This window comes from Rhipicephalus microplus, chromosome 10, assembly GCF_043290135.1.
Source record: "Rhipicephalus microplus isolate Deutch F79 chromosome 10, USDA_Rmic, whole genome shotgun sequence".
In the NCBI taxonomy this organism is placed as follows: Eukaryota; Metazoa; Arthropoda; class Arachnida; order Ixodida; family Ixodidae; genus Rhipicephalus; species Rhipicephalus microplus.
This window is the reverse complement of record NC_134709.1, coordinates 10195994-10210303: the sequence shown is the minus strand read 5'-3', so window position 1 is coordinate 10210303 and position 14310 is coordinate 10195994. Positions and strand designations below refer to the sequence as shown.

The window sequence follows — 14310 nt, the reverse complement described above, 5'->3', positions numbered from 1 at the left end:
ATGATAACAGAAATAAAACAAAAAAAGTCGGCACCATCGCTTTGTCGTTGCGATTTAAGCGGACCTCAAACATATCCGAAAAGAAAGGATAGCCGACGCCTATAACTTCACATCTTAAGCTCCTGCAAGGGGAATTGACAAATGATATTTCCATACCGGGAATATCGCTGGCGTGAGCGCTTAGAGATATCAGGGGCGAGCGCTTATAGCCGAGCGCATTCGTTATTGTCGGGCGTCACCGGACCGTGCAAGACGATGGAATAGGAGCCACCGGAGACGTCCGGAAAAGGACTGCACGAAGGACCGAAACAAGATATTTATCTACGCAAGCTGATGCCACGAAAAGGATACATTACGGCTCCGAATAAATGGAACTTCCGCGCCGCGCGCAGGAGACAGTCTCGCGAGAATCTCGCCGTATTGAACATAGCGGGCCGGACCGTTGAAGACGCAAGAAACACGAAAAGCAACGCTCAGAAGAATTCAAGAAATGTGGCTGAAAGCCCAAGTAAGAAAAAATAAAGCGTGCTAAGATTATTAAACAAACGACCCAGTAAACCAAAAGATAGGCGGCCGCAAGCGGCATACTCAAGCAGTCGCACGGAAGGGGAATGTAGGTGGCGAACAATGTCAACAGCAAAATCACACCGGAACCATCAACATGTAGAAACGTCGAAACCGGAATAAATAAAGCACCTAAAAAAGTCAGACTTGCAATATAGTAATATTTTTGGACTCATCTATTTAGATGTGGGCCTTTTATGGAATAATGTGTGTATATTCCCCGATAGGTGGCCGAGAAATGCATCTGGTGTCGCCAGAAGCATCATTCTCTCGACGTCAACTTGTCACCGGACAGCCCATAACTCAAGTACTCGTTCCCAAAGGTAGAGGCCCCCCTGGTTTATCAGGCATAAGATATAGCACGTTGTTCTTTGGCTGTCTGCTATCGCGGCAGCAAACAGTATAACTGCTCTGGGAGAATGGCTTTCGGTTCTGTTTTATGCTTTCTCGGGGGAAACGATGCTGTGCACTGTATACCAGTCGTGATGTGGTATTCAAGTAGCTCGCGTTTGTTTGCTCATCTCATACGTCCGGTGCTTTATGGAGCAAAGAAGTCACGTCTGTCGCCGTCATGGTCCCCCGGTGCTTGTCCAGTCGAAACGGGAAGCTCAAGTCCGGGGGAAATCTGCAGTACTGCACTCACCGGCAGAGCCAGGAAGGACATCACAATTCTGCAGTAGCCAAACCTTCGAAATTTTTTTTTCAGTCTCTGCGTACACTAGGTGACTTTGCGTAAAGCTACAATGTACCTATTTTCAAAAGTCCTTCACATATATTACCGTATATAGCATGGCAAAAAGAAGTGGAACTCAGACTCACCCGAGAAATAAATCTTGTGCTCTGGACTCGCACACACTGATACTAACCAATATTTTCCCGAGTCGGACTGACACTCACAAAAATTTTCTTTAACCTGGCTCACTTGAAATCAAACTCACCAAAATATTACTCACCCAGACTCACTCATTCACAGGCTCAAGTCCCGGCTGCGGCGGCTGCGTTTCCGATGAAGGCGGAAATGCTGTAGGCCCGTGTGCTCAGATTTGGGCGCACGTTAATGAACCCCACTTGCTCGAAATTTTCGGAGACCTTTACTACGGCGTCTCTCATAACCATATAGTCGTTTTGGGACATTAAACCCTACATACAAATCAATCAATCAATCAATCAATCAATCAATCAATCAATCAATCAATCAATCAATCAATCAATCAATCAATCAATCAATCAATCAATCAATCACTCAATCAATCAATCAATCAGACAATCAATTAATCACAGGTTCATGACTCAATCTGCATCTGACAAAGCCAAAGTAAGTTGACTCGTGTGCGAGTTCACTGACCTATGTAATTACCATTGAAAACAATTGTAGAATATGAGTACATAAATGTTAAAATTGGGAATTCTGTTCGCAAATTTCCTTGGTAGGTTTACAACGGAAATACATACGCTCACCACCCCTATATATAGTAATGAAAAACATACGTTCATCCCCCCTAAATGAAGTAATCTAAGAGCGATCCTCTGCCCTCATCAGCTCTTAAACTCTTAGAAATCAGCCTTTTCCTGTTCACGGAAAGTCGATGAGCTCTCACAAAATTATAGGTACAATACCAAGCTCTTTTAGTAGACCGCGGAATACCAACTAGGCCAAGCTTCCATCCCTCTTGTACATACAGTAAAAGTATCGCGTACGGGTATCAAATGATCAAACTGCATGGCTTGAGCAACATCAGCTACGCGCTATCTGGAGCTCCAATAATATTAAGCTATAACTCTCCGCATGTCTATTTGGGAATTTTGACACCAGAAAGCTCATTTTAAGCAGACAAAAGAGTGGAAGAAGGAAAACAGTAGACAGAAGGCATTGAGATAAAGAAGAAAAGCTTCCAGTTTGGCTCTACGACAGTTTGGGATAAGGTAAGGATTATAGAAAAAGGAGAGAGCGAAGAAGAAAGATAAGAAAAAGAAAGACAAAATAGGTAGTGAATCGCCTAAAAAGTAGACGAAAGTACAGTCATAAAAAAGAGCGTGAGTTTGATTCTCCAATGATATTGTTAAACTAAATACGGCATTGAAGCCGAAATATTTTTTTTCGTGTCAGTTTAGGAACGTAGATGTGAAAGCACTGTCCACCTCAAAAGTAAAAATTTTGTGAGAACTCGTAAGCGCACACTCTAACGCAATTTCAACCACTTCTTTCCTAATCTGTTTTCCCAAAGATGTAAAGATGTTTTTTTTTTCAAAGTTTACGCGCACATAAAAAATCTCCACGACCGAAATAGGCTTGCCGTAGACGTTGCGCTTCGGGGAAGTGGCTCCGAAAATTCTGAGCGCACACTAGTACGACTTGAGTCTTGGCCTAAAGGAACCAAAGATAGTGAATGACAGGGTGGCCGAGATTTATACTGACTGTCCGCTTTGTGCTCGGAAAACGTCTGCGTCGTTTAGGTTTTAGTCTTCACCCGCGCGAACCACGACACTGTCAAATGCGAGTCCATTTCCCCGTTCCGGACGGGTGAGAATGGCCGCCATACGTCGAAACGACTTCAGACCATGCGTACGACCCCCTTTCAAAGGCTGTGCCTCGCAATAGAAAGCACGCCCTTGGCGCAGACTGTTGAATAAATACCCCAAACAGGCTAGCAACTGACTCTTTCGGTTATAAGTCGCGCCCTTTATATTCATTTGGTAGTCTGGAGAAGTTTATATCCTCCACGTGGAACCCTGTCCGACTTTCCTAACGTAACGCCTTTTCCGACGTAACAGGCGTTTCCAAGGTCGAAAGCCGTATCAATCATCGTTACTGGCACGCCACTTACGAAGATGGATTGGTTCAGGGTTTGCAGGGCTCCGATGACGACGAAGATACACGCACTGGGCAAAACTAAGTGCTCCTTTACGGCAGGTCTCATTCACTTAGTTTTGCACAACGCCTTCGCCTTATGTAGGACTTGGGAGTTCTCATTGCGCAACCTCTATGCTGAACATCATTGCTCCCGGCATACTAGAGTGTGGTACATCTGGACAAAGAATGGTAATTCATTGACGAAATATGGCCAAACATCGAATTGAAATAATGGTTATGAACCACCTGGAACTGTCATTTCAAAATATGTTCTGGTTATTCTGCCATCTGCAGGAAAGAAATGACGCGAAACAAAAGGTGAAATAGCACAAAACACATGCGCTTAAATATTTCAACTTATTTTTGTCTATCTATCTATCTATCTATCTATCTATCTATCTATCTATCTATCTATCTATCTATCTATCTATCTATCTATCTATCTATCTATCTATCTATCTATCTATCTATCTATCTATCTATCTATCTATCTATCTATCTATCTATCTATCTATCTATCTATCTATCTATCTATCTATCTATCTATCTATCTATCTATCTATCTATCTATCTATCTATCTATCTATCTATCTATCTATCTATCTATCTATCTATCTATCTATCTAATCAGCCGATGTCAATTAACTTCAATTACCATTATCATTTTTTAAGAGCCTTTCACACGTCTTCACATATATATGTAGTCTCACGAGACAGCCTAATAAGTGAGGGACGCGTCTTGCGAAACTGTACAATCATGTATAGCAAAACAAGACAGTAAAGAATGTATGGGTAGCCAGTTCGTTGCTACATGGTTCCTCGTGCGTCTGAGCCACAATCGCTTTCATATGTATATCCTTTGTATCTGTTCACTGGCCCGCATTTCCGAAATATACAGCCTCGACGAAATAATAGGGAGCGCTTCCAATAAATCTGGCAGACCCTTCAAGACCATCTAGACGTCATCGTCCTTTCCATTCTTTCGTTATTTTATTTTTGTGATTCGGCGGCCACAAATTACGCAGAAAATGCACTATACTCTCTTTCCTTTTACTCGCTCCGAATTCTCCCTGCGGTTAGTAGTGTTCGCTCCTGGAGTTCCAGCTCGCCCTGAAAGGAAAGGACAGTGACTAATGGCTTTCCTTTGTGCGCTCTTCGGAGGCGCCGTGTCTTTAAAAGGTGCACACAGTGAAGTCGGCTGCCTCTTTTGCAAAGGCCATCCTTTTGGTTGCGGCTCAATGGCGAAATTCTTCCCTTGCTCTCTATCAGGTTGCACGCACTGTTATCTAACAAATCTTGCCGTGCTAACTTCATTTCACGCATGCTTCAACAATCACTTAGATTTTTTATGTGGTTCTTGATCTTTGGCAGTGAAATAGCACCATCTGTACCCTATAAATGGAAACATTCGCAGTCGGACGAGCGTATTTTCATGTCAATAAGTTTTCTGCATTTATATTTATTTATTCCGGACGTTCACGTGCTCAGAGCATGGCACAACAATGAGGCATGGCTTAGTGGAGTATGAATGACAAAATTGCAGCAGCTTATATTATTTGGGGGGCTTCAAAATGAAAGCACATAGGCGTGCTTGTATTTCGCCCTTATCGAAAATTGACCGTTCTGGCCTGGAATTGATGTATCCTTGTCCCATACCCAACTCATCACCTTCAGCACTCTTCACTGAACAACCTGAACTTACTTTCATAAACTGAATGTTTTTCTGCTGAAGCGAGCCGTCGATTTCAACTCGCAGATGGTAGTGCATTTCCAACGTCACAGACAAGCCTTGTCTGTGACAAGGCTTGTCTGTGACAAAATTTCGAAATTACCGAGGTCTTCGCACCATATCTATTCATCGGCGTATGCATACAAAATAGGCGTAGAAAGTTTAATCAGGCAAAATAGAGCCGTTGAGGCATGTACATAAATATTGTTGCACAATATGATGTCTCCGATAGATGACTCATGTCGCATTCTATTTCCACTGTAGCAATTCTTAGCCCTCTATCTTTCATTTCAAAAGTAAACGCGAGACAAAGTACATGCATTCAAAGACTTTGTCAGCGCCACAAGCAGTTCTGACTCATCCCAATACAATGTAGGCGCTGATGTGGGCTTTCGAAACAACAAACAGACCCTTTTCGTAATGCGCAAGTGTGCGTCCCTGCACTGCATCTTCACCCAATTAATGGCCGCGTCAATCGTCGTTCAAAGTGGACGCGGGCAATAGCGTCACATGTATGTTTTTTTTTCTATCACAACACAAGCAAGCAGCGCAACACGCTGTTTACTGTGTGTAAGCTAGCTTTTCTGTCATGCAATGAGCATTGCAGAAGAGCCGGCTTTAAATTAATGACAAAGGCCTATAAGTTCAACAAAAACGACCGATGAAGCTAGAAAGCTTTCAGCTACATAATAACGTAGTATATCAATCGAAAGAACATTTTTCCCCATCAATTTTAAACTGGGAGTAGTTTTGAAATCACTTTTCTAAGCTTTGCTATCGATGTTTGAAGAGGTCAAAGTCTGTATGAATCGAAACCGTTCCCATGGGCTGTGTGAAAAAAAAATATTCAGATGACCTTAAAAGGAAGGTACTTAGTGGCACGTTGGTGAAATCATGTTTTTAATGTTTTAGTGGTTTCGTATGATTTTAAACCGGGATTAGTTTTCAATATTGCGTCTCGTTCATGAGATATGATTGTTTTTCGCGTGCTTCCAAATTGAGTAACGGTGGGGCGCACCACCCACCGCCCAGAGATGGCGTGACATGTTGGTTGATTGATATGTGGGGTTTAACGTCCCAAAACCACAATATGATTATGAGAGACGCCGTAGTGGAGGGCTCCGGAAATTTCGACCGCCTGGAGTTCTGTAACGTGCCCCCGAATCTGAGCACACGGGCGTCCAACATTTCCGCATCCATCGGAAATGCAGGCGCTGCAGCCGGGATTCGAACCTACGACCTGCGGGTCAGCAGCCGAGTACCTTAGCCACTAGACCACCGTGGCGGGGCATGGCGCGACATGTACATGTCTATAAATCCTGGGATTGTTTACAGCCAAGCGCTTTACTAGGTAGGTATAAAACTGTCTGAAAGAGCGCAGATGTTCTTGCGACTGTGTTGTGTACAAAACTCTTACACCATGCGAATTCAAGTCTCCACGGCCATATCACCTAGATCCCCCACAACTGGCCTATTGCTAGGGCATCATGAATGAAAATCAGAAAAGCATGTTTTTTGCGTACAAAATGTTTAAGGAGAAACCACACATTACTGACTCTTCTTCTAATGCAAGAGTCGCACGTTGGTAAAAGTGGTTCACAACGGATTCGAATGCCAAATTCTTTGACTTTCGACCGTTACGGCGGTAGGTCTTTTCACACGCTAGCTGTTCCGAATGTTTTTCTATATATTTATCTACGTACGGATGACGCTTGAAGTTAGCATTTTCCACTGACGTATCTTCCCGGCAGCTTGACAGTTTAACCATATTAAAACAAAAAAAGTGGCATAGTTGAGAAAGGAGACCCCTACAAAAATAAACAAACCAAGCATGACACTGACAACTTCTCGCGGAAAACCTCGCAGAAACCGCGCCTTCGCTGTGGGAAATAAAAAAAAATAACACGAAGATTTGTTTTCCTGGGCGAAAAGATGGGAAAACGCATGTGCCGACGCAAGGCGTTCTACGCGTGATGCGCTGACAAGGCATTGTGACGGAGGCCCAGAAAGTCCGCTGAGGACCACAACGAAACAAGAATACTTCAGTGATGCTCATGTACACACTTTCACAATCAAGAACAAACAACTAAACTTTCTCAGTAACATTGGACATTGCGAAGTGGCAAAGGAGAACACTAAAGAACGCTCGAAAGCTTTTCTGGAACTTTGCTTGGCGCCAGTAAAACATTGGGGATGGACGCCGACGCAGCTCTGCTGTGGTCGAGCTAAAAGCGTGCAGTGCGTTGCTAGCTACGAAAAAAAGATTGTGGGGGTTATGGCTTTAGCTCCACAATTGAAAGTAGTATTACGCAGCTGGTTTGTAAAGTGCGTCTAGAAAAAAAAACATTGTAGCTCGATGTTGTCTGTTCAAATATTTGAGAATACTGCATATGCTGACTGCCCTGGCTGTAGTAGATTTATGTTTGCTGCATTTAAACAATCATGGTACGCGACCAGTTTAGTTGAATCGTCAACACACTTATTCATAGACAAAGCAAGGGTACAGGTTTGCCTACTACGTAAATGTACCACAAGCCCCGCCGTGGTGGTTTAGTGGCTAAGGTACTCGGCTGCTGACCCGCAGGTCGCGGGTTCAAATCCCGGCTGTGGCGGCTGCATTTCCGATGGAGGCGGAAATGTCGAGGCCCGTGTGCTCAGATTTGGGTGCACGTTAAAGAACCCCAGGTGGTCAGAATTTCCGGAGCTCTCCACTACGGCGTCTCCCATAATCATATGGTGGTTTTGGGACGTTAAACCCCACAAATCAATCATATATGTACCACAAGTAGGGTAAACTATTTCTGCGCATGTCCGCTTCAGTATGCTTGTAGAGGGAGTTGTTTGTAGAGGGAGTATTTGTTTTGTACGTTTCTTTTTCTCACCCCTGTTATAGCTCAATTGTGGCTGAACGCATAATAAAATGAAAGGAATTGACGGAAGCTGAAAAGAAGATGAGCATTGATTGATATTGATATGTGGAGTTCAACGTCCCAAAACCACCATATGATTATGATAGACGCTGTAGTGGAGGGCTCCGGAAATTTCAACCACCTGGGGTTCTTATGTGCACAGTATACACAGGCCTCTCGTTTCCATCAAAATGTGGCCACTGTGGTGGAGATCGAACCCGCAACCTTCCAGTCATCAGTCGAGAGCCATAACCGCTGCTTCAAAGTAACCCCTGCTTTAGCAGCGTCACACATGTACATGCTAAGGTACCCCGGTACATGTGCTTCTCGTGTAAGCGTTTGCGTGCATGTGGTCGGGCCGCACCACAGCTTCGTCAACAGTGAACGGTTCAAGTGACCCGAGCACAAAGCCTAGCAAAGCGTTCAATCGAGGTGACTGGGAAAGTCCGGCGATTCGAGGCTCGCTAATCAGCGAACAACATTCTCTATCTCTCCTCCTCGTTCTCAAACGAACTCTTTCCGAAATCCGCCCAAGCAGCTGATCTACTTTCCTGCTGATACCGTTACCGATGGGGGTCACACACACACACACACACACACACACACACACACACACACACACACACACACACCCACACACACACACACACACACACACACACACACACACACACACACACACACACACACACACACAGAAGAAGAAGAAGAAGAAGAAGAAGAAGAAGAAGAAGAAGAAGAAGAAGAAGAAGAAGAAGAAGAAGAAGAAGAAGAAGAAGAAGAAGAAGAAGAAGAAGAAGAAGAAGAAGAAGAAGAAGAAGAAGAAGAAGAAGAAGAAGCAGCAGCAGCGCCGGGAAACAAACAAACAAAGGGACGAAGACTTCAGAACATCAAATGATGTGGCTCGTTAGTCGCGTCAACAAGCTTTCGGCGTCACCGTTCCGCTTTTCACGGAGAAATCGGAGTGAAGTCCGGACACGTTTCCTGCACCGTCAACGGTATCGAAAAAAACGCGTTAGTAGCTAAAGCACTCGTCAAAAATTAAAACAATAAAAGAATGTCAGACGAACGAGTTTAGGATGAGTTTAAACCGAGCCAGGTCTGACTTCTTTGCTGATCGTATGACGCAGACAAAGCAGTGAAGTGTAATGCGAATGGCTCGAAGCCTTCGACAGTGCCGGTTATCAGAAGAAGCGGACCACAACAGTTTCCGGGAAATCCGCTCGTCATCCCCGTCTGGCGGAAGGAAGCGTTTTCAACGTCTTAGCCAATAAATTCTATCGGCTTTTTCTTGGGCGGTTAGTTACAGCTACTTAAAACCGTCTTCTTTTTCAGCCTACGAAAACAGAAATAGCAAACATTCCTGATAATACTATCAAAGAATACAAAAAAAAACATTAGTTCATAACTGATAATCAGGTAGTAAGAAGTGCGCGAGCATAATTATTTTAAGAATTTGTCTTTCTATGAGTCATTGCAAAGAAACGTTATTAGCACGTACGCTACACTTAATAATAACATCTGAGGTTTAAAGTCCAAGTGACCACGGTTAGATTGTGAAGAACGCCGCAATAGAGGGCTCCGCAAATTTTGACCATCTGGTGTTCATGAACCTGCGCTGACATCATACGTACAGTATCCGCTCCCCATCGTTTCGCGCGTATTGAAATGTGACTGCCGCGCCCATGATCTAACATGCGACGTTCGAGTCAGCAGTGCGCCAGATGTATATGGTAACCATGGTGAAATAAGTGTGTTGATTATAGCCATGTTCGTCAACGTGCCCCCAAACTCTTCCATTTGTTCAGTAATGCGCGAAAGTTTTCAGTTCTTTTTGGCGACGACATAAAACTAACCTCTCATATTTTTGAGACGCAGTGTATTTCATTATTTCGAGATGCAGTGCCTTGTGTAGTGTATATAGGGGGTGCGAATCAAGAAGAGACAATATGTGGGTGTAGATGTTAGTATACATAGAAGAAAATTTCAACCTCTATGAGTCGTATAGAAACTAAGTAATCCTGGTTTTCACGCCAACTTAAATAACTACTCGAATGTAATTCGCAAATAAAGCATTTTTCGTACTTCAAAGTATTCAGTTTCCCAGCTCCACTATTTATGTTAGGTTAGCAGTGTGCTTTCTGTTAATTAGTGATTGTACTGAAACTTCCACATCTAATATTACATTGGTATTAAAATGGTTTTCTTGTAATCATCCCCTTATTTGCTTAGCTGTCGTATTTCCTATCTTCATTTTTTTTCTTTTTATTTTCACAATTATAACTGATTATTAATGGTAACGGCGAACTATTTAAGCCAGGGAAGATTTGGTTGAGCCAGTTGTTTATATATGTAAAGATATCATAAACGGAAAATCAGTGTTTTGCTCCCACGAAATTTGAATTTTGAGCACACACATTGACAAAATGCCAATACTCGTTCCATGCGCATTGTACCCTGAATGTAAACTTTCGCAGATATACTGCGTGGACTTGTTCAGAACCGTATTGGAGACTTGCATGAAACAGAATCGTATGTGCGGTTTCGAACGAAACTCCGGAAAACCAGGTAAAAATAATTTAAGATAAACAAACCAGGAACGGAAGCGCACCTGATGAAATCAAGTAGCGATAGCGAAAGGCTACGCTCAATAATGTAAACACGATGTAGGGAGACACCTTGATTCAAGAGACGACACCTTAAGCTTGATATCACGCAGGGACAAGCGGGGGTTAGCGATACCGCTGCTGAAGTGAAGAGCGTCATGCATAAGTTAACATACGGAATACTTGATTTTTGAGCATACATACATATTATTAAAAATTTGATGACATTTGGCCACAGTTCTTTTTAATATTGAAATGTGTTCAAGAAGATCTTAATGCGTAGGAGTGGTTCAAGCTTCTTTTTTTCTTTTGTGTAATCATCTGCATCGCGAAGTTGTTAATAAAAATAAAGCAAAACACAATTTTGAACACTGAAATGTGCGTCCGCAAAAGCAATTTTGATACATCTTATTGTTTCGCACAAAACAAATGTGTACACTTTAAAGGGAAGTCCATCACAGCTTTTTTTTTTTGCGGAAATTCCAAGCGTGATCTAATATTGGTAGTGGTGCTACAAAGGTTTTCGTTGTGCCGCATGGCTCGACCTGGAAATTGACATTATAACGAACCAGCACGCAATTTCTTCCTCCTCATTCTTCATCCTCGTTGGCTTCTTCACTTAAGCATCGTTTACGGCCTTTCTTGGAAGAGATTGTGTCCCCCTTGCAGTCATGTGCAATACCAGGATGTTCCTTCTTCGTACCTCTTACAATCATTAGAGACCTCTTCGCATATGCCAAAGAAAAACAGATCTCAGGAGTATATATTTCTCTTAATCAGGCCAAAGCATTTGATTGAGTCTAACATGGGTAACTTTTCGCTATTTTGCGCATCTTTGGCCTCCTAGAGCAGTATGTGCGACTGGTAGAAATACTTCATCAGGATCTATCAAGCTGTCTTTATTTCAACAATGAAGTGACCAGAAGCTTTGCAATTCAAAAGGGGGTGAGGCAAGGCTGTTTGTTGTCTCCCGTATTATTCGTTTTGTCTCTAGAGACTTCAATTAGAAAGGTTGAAAACTGCGAGCGCATAGTGGGTTTCCCCATGCCAGGCAAGGAAACCTTCAAAATTGTCGCATACGCTGATGATATTTCGGTATTTTTTCGTAACTTGTCTTGCTATAGTACATTCCTTGACATTTTTTCTGAGTATTCATATCTATCTGGTGCTCTTTTAAACACCACCAAATGTAAGACATTGCGCTTTGGAGGCTTCAGAAAACTATAGCCAGGAGACGTAGAATACATTCAAGCTGTTAAGGGGTTAGGCGTTTACTTTGAGGAAGGAGATGTCTCAAAAAAGACCTGGGATGACGTGCTTAGGAAATCCACCGATGTCATAGCAGCAGCCACTCATTTTAACCTATCACTGACGGCAAAAGCAACTGTCATGAAGTCATATGCGCTTTTGCGTTTTACATAGCACAGATTGCCCTTCTACCTAGCCGTGTAACAGGACGCCTCGCCTCTATTGCGGGAGCCTTCCTCTGGGGAGGGAAACCAGCAAAAGTACAAAGGAAATTTTTACAGCTTCCCACAAACTGTGGAGGCTTGAGTCTCTCAGTCACACCAACTTTCACGAGAGCGCTGGCTGCAAAAAACAACACAGAAGCTCTTCGATGACGGCAACTACCCCGGGTACAGGCTCACAATGTACTGGAGCAGTACACTAAAAGGTACCTTCACGGCCAATCCGTACATCAGACCACGAGCAGAAATTCCACTTAAGTTTTACAGAGTTGCCAGTGGCTCAAAATGAACAGTGGAATCAATAGGTTCATGCAGTCTGGAAGATGTTTCATCGCGGGAAATAAGTGGAATTGTGACAAGTAGCACACTGAGCAAAGAGGAATAAACAGCATCCTACACGGAAAAATGGAAACGATGGCGTTGCAATCGCGTACCTAGCCAGGTGCGCGAATTGGAATGGTTGAGAAAATGGAGGGCATTGCCTAACGCGTGACCGGTTAGCACATTGGGGAGTCGTTCCAAATGAACGCTGCCCAAACTGCGGCAAAAGAGAGACGGCCCAACATGCTCTGTTTCAGTGCTCGGTGGAGAGGGGCGTCTGGCACATGGTACAACGCCTCTTTGGCTTTCGCACGGCCCACATGGGAACAGAACGAGGGCTGTTTGCAAGTCTGGTCATTACAGTAACCTTGTACGTACTGTGGCGGCGACGCTGTTTAGCGGAAGTACGACACAAGCCGCATAGAGGCGCCTATCCCGCACTACAGAAAATTCGGCTCATTGTGTGGAATCACCTAGATCAGCAGCTGGAAACGCACGGCGAAGAGGTCTTCCTTCGACGATGGGACACACGTTTCTTCAACGTAAGAGATGGACAGCTGAGGTTTCCAGATTTCCTGTACTAGTCATGCGCCCACTCTAGTACGCATGCATAAGTGTTACCCTGTAAAATGTGATTAACTTGATTCATTTTAATTTTCCTTTGACTTGTAACGTTTGGATGCCCAGTAATTAATTAAATTTTGGTGCTCATTTGTACGATGTATACAGTGTCTTTACTTGTTTTTGATGTTTCGTTTGTGTACGTACAAGTTAAGTGTACAATAAAGTTCCCTTTTTTAAGCGTCTCTTGTTCACGTAGTCAGACGGGCATAGGCTTTGGCCTCATCAAGTGCGAGGCGGCCAAGACGGCTTTATGCTCTCCCATGTAGAGTATCTAGTACTCTGAATCGTTAACCACTTTCCAAAACACCACACTTTCTGATTTGTGCGTGAGAGAGAGAGGTTAACAAAAGAGAAAGAAATAAAAAGCATGCCATTTTCTGCGTCTCGTCACGGGAGCACGGCCAACACCCTCTAGAAAAATATGGCATGGCTCAGCGCCTTCAGGAATGGGGGGGGGGGGGGGGAAGTAAAATGATAGGAAGAAGAGAAGAGAGCAAGAAAAAAAAAGTGAAAGACAGGGCAAAAGACAGTCTGGAACGCATGTGCCAACCAGACGTGAGATACAATATCATTGGGTGAAATAATGAGTACAGAGTAAGAGAGAGATTAGATATGAAAAAGAAATTGAAAAGAGGGAAAAATAAAAGGTGACAAGAGGAACGCACAGAGACATAGAGAAAAAAAGTTATACCCCAAAAATGAGAAATAGAGAGAGAAAGGTAAGAAAGAAGGAGTATAAAGAGAAAGAAATAACCTGAGAAAGAAAGTGGGCAAAAAACAAAACATAGAGTTAACAAGAAAGAGCAAGCGTATAACCATGTATGGTACTGTATAAAAAAGGGTGGGAAAAGATAGTGAGCTTGAGGAGGAGGGCAACATCACCAGCAACAAGCTGCTTCCTCAAGTCATCACCCGACTGATGCGCATCTGCACCAATGTTTCGCTAGTCAGGAACGACGTTCCTCGATAAGCGAGCGGCAAGTCAAGGAAGAAAAAAAAGAGAAGAAAAAGAAGAGACGAAAACGAAGAGGCTGTCCTGTGGCGCTATCAAGGTCTTGTTGTGAACGCGCTCCAATGTGTACATCTGCTCGCCGCAATTCATTGCTGCTGTAAAAGCCTCAGTGGCCACTTTTGTGTTGAGTGTATTCGAGAGTGACAAGAGTGACTATATACATATAGCCCAAAAAGAAGCAGGAATGACTTTCATTAGCCATAAATAAAATAAAATGAGTGAATG

General features: G+C 43.3%; 1 protein-coding gene and 1 pseudogene across 1 annotated transcript in view; one reads left to right on the top strand and one right to left on the bottom strand.

Moving 5' to 3' along the window:
- The window catches only part of LOC119181180 (uncharacterized), a 767515-nt gene that overhangs the window by 171632 nt on the left and 581573 nt on the right, over positions 1 to 14310 (bottom strand). The gene's annotated exons all lie outside the window — the stretch shown is intronic.
- The window catches only part of LOC142774565 (pyrokinin-1 receptor-like), a 387277-nt pseudogene that overhangs the window by 94009 nt on the left and 278958 nt on the right, over positions 1 to 14310 (top strand).